The 11,690-nt window shown below is 45.4% G+C and overlaps 1 long non-coding RNA gene across 1 annotated transcript; it reads left to right on the top strand.

Moving 5' to 3' along the window:
- Positions 1-307: 307 nt before the first annotated feature.
- Positions 308-7,512, top strand: LOC137336117 (uncharacterized). The gene is made up of 2 exons (XR_010966575.1): positions 308-355; positions 7,190-7,512. It is a non-coding gene; the product is annotated as an uncharacterized lncRNA (long non-coding RNA).
- The last annotated feature ends 4,178 nt before the right edge of the window (positions 7,513-11,690 follow it).

Genomic DNA, 11,690 nt, shown 5'->3' with positions numbered 1-11,690 from the left:
AGTCAGAAGATCGTGGCATCGAGTCCCGCTCCAGAGGCTTTGAGCACATCATCTAGGCTTGACGCTGCAGTGCAGTGCTGAGGGAGTGCTGTCCTGTCTCTTGGATCAGATGTTAAACTGAGGACCCGTCTGCCCCCTCAGATGGATGTAAACGATCCCATGGCAGCATTCAAAGAAGAGCAGGGGCGTTCTCCCTGGTGCCAACATACATTCCTCAACCAACATCACTAAAACAGATTAGATGGCCATTTATCTCAATTCCTTTTGTCGGACTTTTCTGTGTGCAATTTGGCTGCCTTGTTTCTTCGTTACAACAGTAACTACACTCATTGGCTGTGGGACGTCCTGAGGTCATGTAAGATGTTATATAAATGCAAGTTCATTCTTTGTTGTCCATTTGAAAAACTGTCTGAAGGCTGCCTTTGGTCAAGATAAACAAAATGAGTGTTGACACCACTCTGTCAGCCAATGAGTTGCACTGTGTCAGTTGGAGGTGGGGCAGGTCTTACAGCAAACAGTCTATTTTACAGCAAACAAAGTCTGTTTACTCAGCAAACAGAGTCTATTGAAACAGCACAGAATCTATTTAAACAGAGTCTCTACGAACTACAGCAAACAGAACTCATGATCGAAACTACAGCAAAGTCTCCCAATAAAAGCAGGATTATTTCTCCATCAAAACGCAGTGAGTGGAGGGTGGTTACATAATGCAAATCATGCTTAAAATCAATTCCAGTCACTTACAGCATGATTGATGGGGGAATTACCCAATCATTGGGTAATCAAACGGGATGAGGTCCTACAAGCTGAATTTAGGGAGTTAGGAGTTAAACTAAAAAGTAGGACCTCAAAGGTAGTAATCTTAGGATTGCTACCAGTGCCACGGGCTAGTCAGAGTAGGAATGACAGGATAGCTAGGATGAATACGTGGCTTGAGAGATGGTGCAAGAGGGAGGGATTCAAATTCCTGGGCCATTGGAACCGGTTCTGGGGGAGGTGGGACCAGTACAAATTGGACGGTCTGCATCTGGGCAGGACTGGAACCAATGTCCTAGGGGGAGTGTTTGCCAGTGCTGTTGGGGAGGGTTTAAACTAATGTGGCAGGGGGATGGGAACCGATGCAGGAAGTCAGTTGGAAGTAAAGTGGTGACAGAAACAAAAGGCAGTAAGGGAGAGTGTACAAAACATGACCGGACAGATGGTCTGGGAAAGCAGGGCAAAGACCAAGGGAAGTCCAGATTAAACTGCATTTATTTCAATGCAAGAAGTCTGATGGGCAAGGCAGATGAACTCAGGGCATGGATGGGTACATGGGACTGGGATGTTATAGCTATTACTGAAACATGGCTAAGGGAGGGGCAGGACTGGCAGCTCAATGTTCCAGGGTACAGATGCTATAGGAAAGATAGAGCAGGAGGTAAGAGAGGAGGGGGAGTTGCGTTCTTGATTAGGGAGAACATCACGGCAGTAGTGAGAGGGGAAAAATCCGAGGGTTCGCCCACTGAGTCTATATGGGTAGAACTGAAAAATAAGAAGGGAGAGATCACTTTGATAGGATTGTACTACAGACCCCCAAATAGTCAACGGGAAATTGAGGAGCAAATATGTAAGGAGATTACAGACAGCTGCAAGAAAAATAGGGTGGTAATAGTAGGGGTCTTTAACTTTCCCAACATTGACTGGGACAGCCATAGCATTAGGGGCTTGGATGGAGAGAAATTTGTTGAGTGTATTCAGGAGGAATTTCTCAGTCAGTATGTGGATGGCCCGACTAGAGAGGGGGCAAAACTTGACCTCCTCTTGGGAAATAAGGAAGGGCAGGTGACAGAAGTGTTAGTGAGGGATCACTTTGGGACCAGTGATCATAATTCCATTAGTTTTAAGATAGCTATGGAGAATGATAGGTCTGGCCCAAAAGTTAAAATTCTAAATTGGGGAAAGGCCAATTTTGATGGTATTAGACAGGAACTTTCAGAAGTTGATTGGGAGAGTCTGTTGGCAGGCAAAGGGACGTCTGGTAAGTGGGAGGCTTTCAAAAGTGTGTTAACCAGGGTTCAGGGTAAGCACATTCCTTATAAAGTGAAGGGCAAGGCTGGTAGAAGTAGGGAACCTTGGATGACTCGGGAGATTGTGGCCCGAGTCAAAAAGAAGAAGGAGGCATATGACATGCATAGGCAGCTGGGATCAAGTGGATCCCTTGAAGAGTATAGAGATTGCCGGAGTAGAGTTAAGAGAGAAATGAGGAGGGCAAAAAGGGGACATGAAATTGCTTTGGCAGATAAGGCAAAGGAGAATCCAAAGAGCTTCTACAAATACATAAAGGGCAAAAGAGTAACTAGGGAGAGAGTAGGGCCTCTTAAGGATCAACAAGGTCATCTATGTGCGGAACCACAAGAGATGGGTGAGATCCTAAATGAATATTTCACATCGGTATTTACGGTTGAGAAAGGCATGGATGTTAGGGAACTTGGGGAAATAAATAGTGATGTCTTGAGGAGTGTACATATTACAGAGAGGGAGGTGCTGGAAGTCTTAACGCGCATCAAGGTAGATAAATCTCCGGGACCTGATGAAATGTATCCCAGGACGTTATGGGAGGTTAGGGAGGAAATTGCGGGTCCCCGAGCAGAGATATTTGAATCATCGACAGCTGCAGGTGTGGTGCCTGAAGATTGGAGGGTAGCAAATGTTGTGCCTTTGTTTAAGAAGGGCGGCAGGGAAAAGCCTGGGAACTACAGACCGGTGAGCCTGACATCTGTAGTGGGTAAGTTGTTAGAGGGTATTCTGAGAGACAGGATCTACAGGCATTTGGAGAGGCAGGGACTGATTAGGAACAGTCAGCATGGTTTTGTGAGTGGAAAATCATGTCTCACAAATTTGATTGAGTTTTTTGAAGGGGTAACCAAGAAGATAGATGAGGGCTGTGCAGTAGACGTGGTCTACATGGACTTCAGCAAAGCCTTTGACAAGGTACCGCATGGTAGGTTGTTACATAAGGTTAAATCTTAAGGGATCCAAGGTGAGGTAGCCAATTGGATACAAAATTGGATTGACGACAGAAGACAGAGGGTGGTTGTCGAGGGTTGTTTTTCAAACTGGAGGCCTGTGACCAGCGGTGTGCCTCAGGGATCGGTGCTGGGTCCGCTGTTATTTGTTAATCATATTAATGATTTGGATGAGAATTTAGGAGGCATGGTTAGTAAGTTTGCAGATGACACCAAGATTGGTGGCATTGTGGACAGTGAAGAAGGTTATCTAGGATTGCAACGGGATCTTGATAAATTGGGCCAGTGGGCCGATGAATGGCAGATGGAGTTTAATTTAGATAAATGTGAGGTGATGCATTTTGGTAGATCGAATCGGGCCAGGACCTACTCCGTTAATGGTAGGGCGTTGGGGAGAGTTATAGAACAAAGAGATTTAGGAGTACAGGTTCATAGCTCCTTGAAAGTGGAGTCACAGTTGGATAGGGTGGTGAAGAAGGCATTCAGCATGCTTGCTTTCATTGGTCAGAACATTGAATACAGGAGTTGGGATGTCTTGTTGAAGTTGTACAAGACATTAGTAAGGCCACACTTGGAATACTGTGTACAGTTCTGGTCACCCTATTATAGAAAGGATATTATTAAACTAGAAAGAGTGCAGAAAAGATTTACTAGGATGCTACCGGGACTTGATGGTTTGACTTATAGGGAGAGGTTGGATAGACTGAGACTTTTTTCCCTGGAGAGTAGGAGGTTTTGGGGTGATCTTATAGAAGTCTATAAAATAATGAGGGGCATAGATAAGGTAGATAGTCAAAATTTTTTCCCAAAGGTAGGGGAGTCTATAACGAGGGGGCATAAATTTAAGGTGAGAGGGAAGAGATACAAAAGGGTCCAGAGGGGCAATTTTTTCACTCAAAGGGTGGTGAGTGTCTGGAACGAGCTGCCAGAGGCAGTAGTAGAGGCGGGTACAATTTTGTCTTTTAAAAAGCATTTGGACAGTTACATGGGTAAGATGGGTATAGAGGGATATGGGCTAAGTGCAGGCAATTGGGACTAGCTTGGTGGTATAAACTGGGCGACATGGACATGTTGGGCCGAAGGGCCTGTTTCCATGTTGTAAACTTCTATGATTCTATGATTCTATTTCCATTCTGGCCGGGACTTGTAATGTCACTATATGCAGCCCTAGAGAAAAAGCAAGTTTGCTGCCATGGTGTTCTGGTGTCCCTTAAACTCTCGTCTTGGAGTCGAGTTTCAAAAAATGCGTGTCAGTCCAATCTACCTGCCACCGTTAATGGTGAGCTTTGACTGTACTTAGAGTCATAGTCATAGAAAGTTACAACAAAGAAGAGGCCATTCGGCCCATCATGTCCATGTCGGTCAAACAAGAGCTATCCAGCTTAATCCCACTTTCCAGCACTTGGACTGTAGCCCTGTAGGTTACAGCATTTCAAGTGCTCATCCAAGTACTTTTGAAATGAATTGAGGGTTTCTGCCTCTACCACCCTTTCAGGCAGTGAGTTCCAGACCCCCACCACCCTCTGGGTGAAAAATATTCTCCTCAGCTCCCCTCTAATCCTTCTACCAATTACTTTAAATCTATGTCCCCTGGTCACTGACCCCTCTGCTAAGGGAAATAGGTCCTCCCTATCCACTCTATCTGGTCCCGTCATAATTTTATATACCTCAATTAAATCTCCCCTCAGCCTCCTTTGTTCCAAAGCAAACAATCCCAGCCTGTCCAATCTTTTCTCATAGCTAAAATTCTCCAGCCTTGGCAACATCCTCGTAAATCTCCTCTGTACCCTCTCTAGGGCAATCATATCTTTCTTGTAATGTGGTGACCAGAACTGACCAGAGCAGTACTCATGCTGTGGCCTAAACAATGTTTTATACAGTTCTCGCATAACCTCCCTGCTCTTATATTCTATGCCTCGGCTAATAAAGGAAAGTATCCCATATGCCTTTTTAACTGCCTTATCTACCTGTCCTGCTGCCTTCAGGGATCAGTGGACATGTACTCCAAGGTCACTTTGTCCCTCTGCACCTCTCAGTATCCTCCAATTTATTGTGTACTCCTTTGCCTTGTTTGCCCTCCCCAAATGCATTACCTCACACTTCTCTGGATTGAATTCCATTTGCCACTTTTCTGCCCACCTGACCAGTTCATTAATATCTTCCTGCAGTCTACAGCTTTCCTCCTCACTATCAACCACATGGCCAATTTTTGTATCATCTGCAAACTTCTTGATCAAACCCCCCACATTCAAGTCCAAATCATTAATATATACACAAAAAGCAAGGGACCTAGTACTGAGCCTTGTGGGACCCCAATGGAAAGACCCTTCCAGTTGCAAAAGCACCTGTCAACCATTACCCTTTGCTTCCTGTCACTGAGACAATTTTGGATCCAATGAGCCACTTTCCCTTGGATCCCATGGGCTTTTACTTTTTGAACAGTCTGCCATGTGGGACCTTGTCAAAAGCCTTGCTAAAATCCATGTGGACTACATCAAACGCACTACCCTCATCGACCCTCCTTGTTACCTCCTCGAAAAATTCAATCAAGTTAGTCAGACAGGACCTTCCCTTAACAAATCCTTGCTGGCTGTCCTTGATTAACCCGTGCCTTTCTAAATGACGATTTATGCTGTCCCTCAGAATCGATTCCATTAATTTGCCCACCATCGAGGTTAGACTGACTGGCCTATAATTACACGGTCTATCTCTTTCTCCCTTCTTGAACAATGGTACAATGTTAGCAGTCCTCCAATCCTCCGTCTCCACGCCTGTAGCCAGGGAGGATTGGAAAATAATGGTCAGAGCCTCTGCTATTTCCTCCCTTGCTTCTTTCAACAGCCTGGGATACATTTCATCCGGGCCTGGCGATTTATCTATTTTCAAAGATGCTGAACCCCTTAATATTTCCTCTCTCACTATGTTTATCCCATCCAATATTTCACACTCCTCCTCCTTAACTACAATCTCTGCATCGTCCTCCTCTTTTGTGAAGACAGTCGCAAAGTATTCATTAAGAACCATACCCACATCTTCCGCCTCCACACATATGTTACCTTTTTGATCTCTAATAGGCCCTACTCTTTCCTTAATTAGCTTCTTGCTCTTTCTGTATTTATAAAACATTTTTGGGTTTTAGTATTTTTTCATGCCCTCTCTTTGCTTTCCTAATTTCCTTTCTAATTTCTGCACTTTCTATACTCCTCTCAGCTTTCTGCAGTATTGAGCTCTTGATGTCTGACATAAGCTTCCCTTTTTTGCCTTATCTTGCCCTATATGCTCCTTGTCATCCAGGGGGCTCTAGATTTGCCAGCCCCACCCTTTTCCTTTGTGGGAACATGTTTACTCTGCACCCCTCGAATCTCCCCCTTGAATGCCTCCCACTGCTCTGACACTGATTTACCTTCAAGTAGCTGTTTCCAATCCACTTTTGCTCAGTCACTTCTCAGCTTAGTAAAATTGGCCTTTCTCCAATTTGGAACTTTTACTCGTGTTCTATCTTTGTCCTTTTCCATAACGATGCTAAATCTAACTGAATTATGATCACTCCCACCACCCGCCCAGTTTCATTCCCTAAAACAAAATCCCGAACTGCCCCCCCTTTTGTTTGGCTAAAAGAGTTCTCCTGAACGCAATTTAAGAATTCTGCGCCCTCTATACCTTTTGCACTGATTGTACCCCAGTTAATATTAGGGTCGTTGAAATCCCCTACTATTACTGCCCTATTGTTTTTGCACTTCTCAGAAATTTGCCGACATGTTTGCTCTTCTATCTCCCTCTGACTGTTTGGAGGTCCATAGTACACTCCCACTCCTCTCACCCCATCTGGCCTCATTCGATGATTCTTCTAACATATCATCCCTTCTCACAGCCATAATTGTTTCTTTAACCAACATTGTCACCCCCCCCCCTCCTTTTTTATCCCCCCTCTATCTCGTCTGAAAACCCTGTAACCAGGAACGTTGAGCTGCCATTCCTGCCCGTTTAAGCCATGTTTCAGTAATAGCTGAGATATCGTACTTCCATGTATCTATCTGTGCCCTCAGCTCATCTGCCTTATTCTATACTCCTTGCATTGAGGTATATACCATTAAGCACTGCCAACTCCTTTGTTGTCTAGTTTCTAATCTTTGTTTCCTCTGCCTTCCAAACTCAATTACTAATTTTCTGCCTTCCATTTCCAGCTCTGCTTCTCTCCCTTCTGAATTTACTTGCACTTAACATCGCAGCCACATTGAGAGGCTGATGCTGGCTTCCTACCAGGATGGGATAAGCTAGATCTGGTCGGTTAGCACATCTTCTACAGATGAACATGGAACTGGCTTCGTGGTCCTGGAAGAGCCTGCAGGCAAGCCCATCTCACCCTCCTGGACTGCAAAAGTTCATGTGGCACTGAGCCACAGGGAAATGTTGGGACAACAATGGGGATGAAACAGATATGAAGCTCGGCATTACTTTTATGTCCTCTCTTTAATTTCTGCATTGATTAAAGCTTTTCAGGAAATAGCCACAGCAGGTTCAACCACAGTGAGTCACCATGATAGTTCGCTCTGGACCACAACAGGCAAGACCATCTGGGGACCAAACTCAGATTGATCTCTACATTTCCTAAATTGTACAGTATGCATAGATGCATGTGCTACTAGACACATCTGTAAACTCCTCCGCCTTCCCACCTCCCTCTCCTCCTTTAAGATCTTCCTTCAAGCCAACCCCTTCAGCCAACCTTTTGGTCACCCTTCCTAATCCCTCCTTCTATGGTTTGCAACCGTTCTCCTCACCCCTCTGTGAACCACCTTGAGATGTTTTGTTACGGTAACGGTGCAACATAAATGCGAGTTGTTGATGATCCCAAAATACTTTCTGGGTCCTTACTTGAGATAAACATCCCAAGGCGTTTCACAGGAGCGATTATCAAACAAAATTTGACACCAAGCCACATGAGATATTAGACAGGTGATCAAAAGCTTGGACAAAGAGGTAGGTATTAAGGAGCATCTTAAAAGGAGAGAGAGGTAGAGAGGTGGAGAGGTTTCGGGAGCGAATCCCAGAGCTTAGGGCCTGGGCAGCTGAAAGCACAGCCGCCAATGGTGGAGCGATTAAAATCGGGGATGTGCAAGAGGCAAGAATCGGAGGAGCGCAGAGATCTCAGAGGGTTGTAGGGCTGGAGGAGGTTGCAGAGATAGGGAGGGGCGAGACCATGGAGGGATTTGAAAACAAAGATGAGAATTTTAAAATCGAGGCGTTCCCGGACCAGGAGCCAATAAAGGTCAGCAAGCACAGGGTTGATGGGTGAACAATGATGGACAGGTAAAGATCCCCTGGTCCATCCAGCCTGTGCCACACAATTGCAATGCCTGTGCATTACAATACAGATTCTCGTCACCTCACCCGAGAGCCATGTGATCTCCTGGGGGAGGCAACAAACCAAATAAAAGCCCCAGGTCAATTGGGGAACAAAAATCTGGCAAATTCCTTTTCCGACCCCCTTAGGCGATCGATACTAGACCAGGCGGTCACTCTGGCACCTACCTCTTGTACGAGGTGATTTCCACCCCAGCCAGAAACAGGTCCAGCTCTCGCTCCAACGCACGAGTTGGCAGCCTCTTCCACAGGTCCGCTCTCCGAGGTGGACGTGACCCAATGAAATATAATGCTAGAACCTTCAGGGTTCACTTACACTGCGGTTATAGTGTTAATGCAGCCCGAATCCAGAGTCAGGGTCCAACCTGACCCCAGAGTGAGGTTGAGTGACACTTCCTCAGGAGGGAGTCTCGTTCCACTTCACTTCAGAGTTAGTTTGGGCTTTAACAGCTGACTTAAACTATGTCGGTATGAAGCCAAAACTCTTTTGCACTGACTCCAAACTTGTGTGGGTGAGGGGCCCAAATAACACCAGAAAGTCTCCTCATTTAAATATCATGTAAATCCCTGTTCTATTGCCATATAAGCCCCTTCTATTAGGTTTTGTATAATGAAGGACTAAGTTTATTTGCACCAAATAAAATGGATGTTCAGGACCAAGCAATTATCAACAATGTGCAGGTCAGGTCAGAGGCTGGGGATTCTGCGGCGAGTGACTCACCTCCTGACTCCCCAAAGCCTTTCCACCATCTACAAGGCACAAGTCAGGAGTGTGATGGAATACTCTCCACTTGCCTGGATGAGTGCAGCTCCAACAACACTCAGGAAGCTCAACACCATCCAAGATAAAGCAGCCCGCTTGATTGGCACCCCATCCACCACCCTAAACATTCACTCCCTTCACCACCGGCGCACTGTGGCTGCAGTGTGCACCATCCACAGGATGCACTGCAGCAACTCGCCAAGGCTTCTTCGACAGCACCTCCCAAACCCACAACCTCTACCACCTAGAAGGACAAGAGCAGCAGACACATGGGAACAACACCACCTGCACGTTCCCCTCCAAGTCACACACCATCCCGACTTGGAAATATATCGCCGTTCCTTCATCGTCGCTGTGTCAAAATCCTGGAACTCCCTTCCTAACAGCACTGTGGGAGAACCTTCACCACACGGACTGCAACGGTTCAAGAAGGCGGCTCACCACCACCTTCTCAAGGGCAATTAGGGATGGGCAATAAATGCTGGCCTTGCCAACGATGCCCACATCCCATGAACGAATAAAAAAAAAATTTGCATGATTGGCACCCCATCCATCACCTTAAACATTCACTCCCTCCACCACTGGCGCACTGTGGCTGCAGTGTGTACCGTCTACAGGATGCACTACAGCAATTCGCCAAGGCCTCTTTGACAGTACCTCCCAAACCCGTGACCTCCACCACCTAGAAGGACAAGGGCAGCAGGTGCATGGGAACACCATCACCTCCAGGTTGACCTCCAAGTCACACACCATCCCGACGTGGAAATATATCTCCATTCCCTCATGGTCGCTGGGTCAAAATCCAGGAACTCCCTACCTAACAGCACTGTGGGAGAACCTTCACCACACGGACTGCAGCGGTTCAAGGAGGCGGCTCGCCACCACCTTCTCAAGGGCAATTAGGGATGGGCAATAAATGCCGGCCTTGCTGACGATGCCCACATCCCGAGGATGAATAAAACAAAAATCTAATAGTGAAGGATGAGGAAAGACTGGTATGTTAAGTGTCGAGATATTTCCCCAATTCCTCCTGCTTCACCTTGCACTGAAAACCACTGGTTGCCACCAAATCTGCCCATTAATGCCAATCATCTCATTCATTGGTAATAACAGTTACTGGCAACACTCAACACCACCAAAATGTTGTTGCTCAAAGCACAACATCGCTCTTCAATACAGATCTCTGTTAAATCAGTTACAAATAACCAAGCAACAAACTATGTAGCAAACACAGGTTATTAACTTAACGGGAGGTGACTGGTTGCAGCTGGTTCCATTTACACTGAATTATCCATCTGATCATTTCTCTCGAAGCTTTCAAAAAGATAATTATCCCTGTTCTCACTCTATTTATAAATCCCTTTTTTGTACAGATCTCACGTATCAGGAAACTTAGTGCACACTTTTAAACAGCAGAGTAACTTCGATATTTGATAAAGCAAATTTAGAAAGTATGAAATACAGATAAGAACGAACCTGTATCAGCAGAAAGCATTCCTGGGCTTAAATGGGTACTTTGCGTTTAAATTATTCCATTTGATGTATTTTTCACATTAAATTTAGAAATCGGGAGATGGCTGATGGTTGCAATCGCAGCTCTGAACACGTCCAAATACAGTCATTTTTATAAAAAATTGCAGCTCAAAAAACAATACGTTGAGCCATTTTGGAAAGATTTTTTAAATAGCAGCAACACTGCACTATTTTCGGCTTGATGTATATATATCTGTGTTTCGAAGTGTTTGTTCGGTTTGTGTGTTTAAATGTGTGTATTTGTTTGACTGTGTGTGTTTGACTGCATATTTGGAAGTATGTGTTGGGTATGTGTGTGTTTGGGCGCACATGTGTTTGAGTGTGCACGTGCATGTGCTTGGGTGCACGTGTGTTTGGGTCCGTATGCGTGTTTGGATGGGTGCGCGTGTTTGGGTCATGTATTTTGGCATGCATGTTTTGGGTGTGTTTAGGCCACGTGTTTGGTCGTGTGTGCATGTTTGGGAGCACATGTTTGAGCCTTATGCTTGTGTGTGCCTGTCTGGGTGTGCATGTTTGAGTTGCGTGTTTGAGCTTCGTATTTGGCCATGCGTGTTTGGATGCAAATAAGAACATAAGAAATAGGAGCAGGAGCAGGCCAATCGGCCCCTCGAGCCTGCTCCGCCATTCAATAAGATCATGGCTGATCTGATCCTAACCTCAAATCTAAATTCATGTCCAATTTCCTGCCCGCTCCCTGTAACCCCTAATTCCCTTTACTTCTAGGAAACTGTCGATTTCTGTTTTAAATTTATTTAATGATGTAGCTTCCACAGCTTCCTGGGGCAGCAAATTCCACAGACCTACTACCCTCTGAGTGAAGAAGTTTCTCCTCATCTCAGTTTTGAAAGAGCAGCCCCTTATTCTAAGATTATGCCCCCTCATTCTAGTTTCACCCATCCTTGGGAACATCCTTACCGCATCCACCCGATCAAGCCCCTTCACAATCTTATATGTTTCAATAAGATCGCCTCTCATTCTTCTGAACTCCAATGAGTAGAGTCCCAATCTACTCAACCTCTCCTCAT

Source organism: Heptranchias perlo, chromosome 20, assembly GCF_035084215.1.
Source record: "Heptranchias perlo isolate sHepPer1 chromosome 20, sHepPer1.hap1, whole genome shotgun sequence".
Lineage (NCBI taxonomy): Eukaryota > Metazoa > Chordata > Chondrichthyes > Hexanchiformes > Hexanchidae > Heptranchias > Heptranchias perlo.
This window is presented reverse-complemented; position numbering and strand designations above follow the sequence as displayed.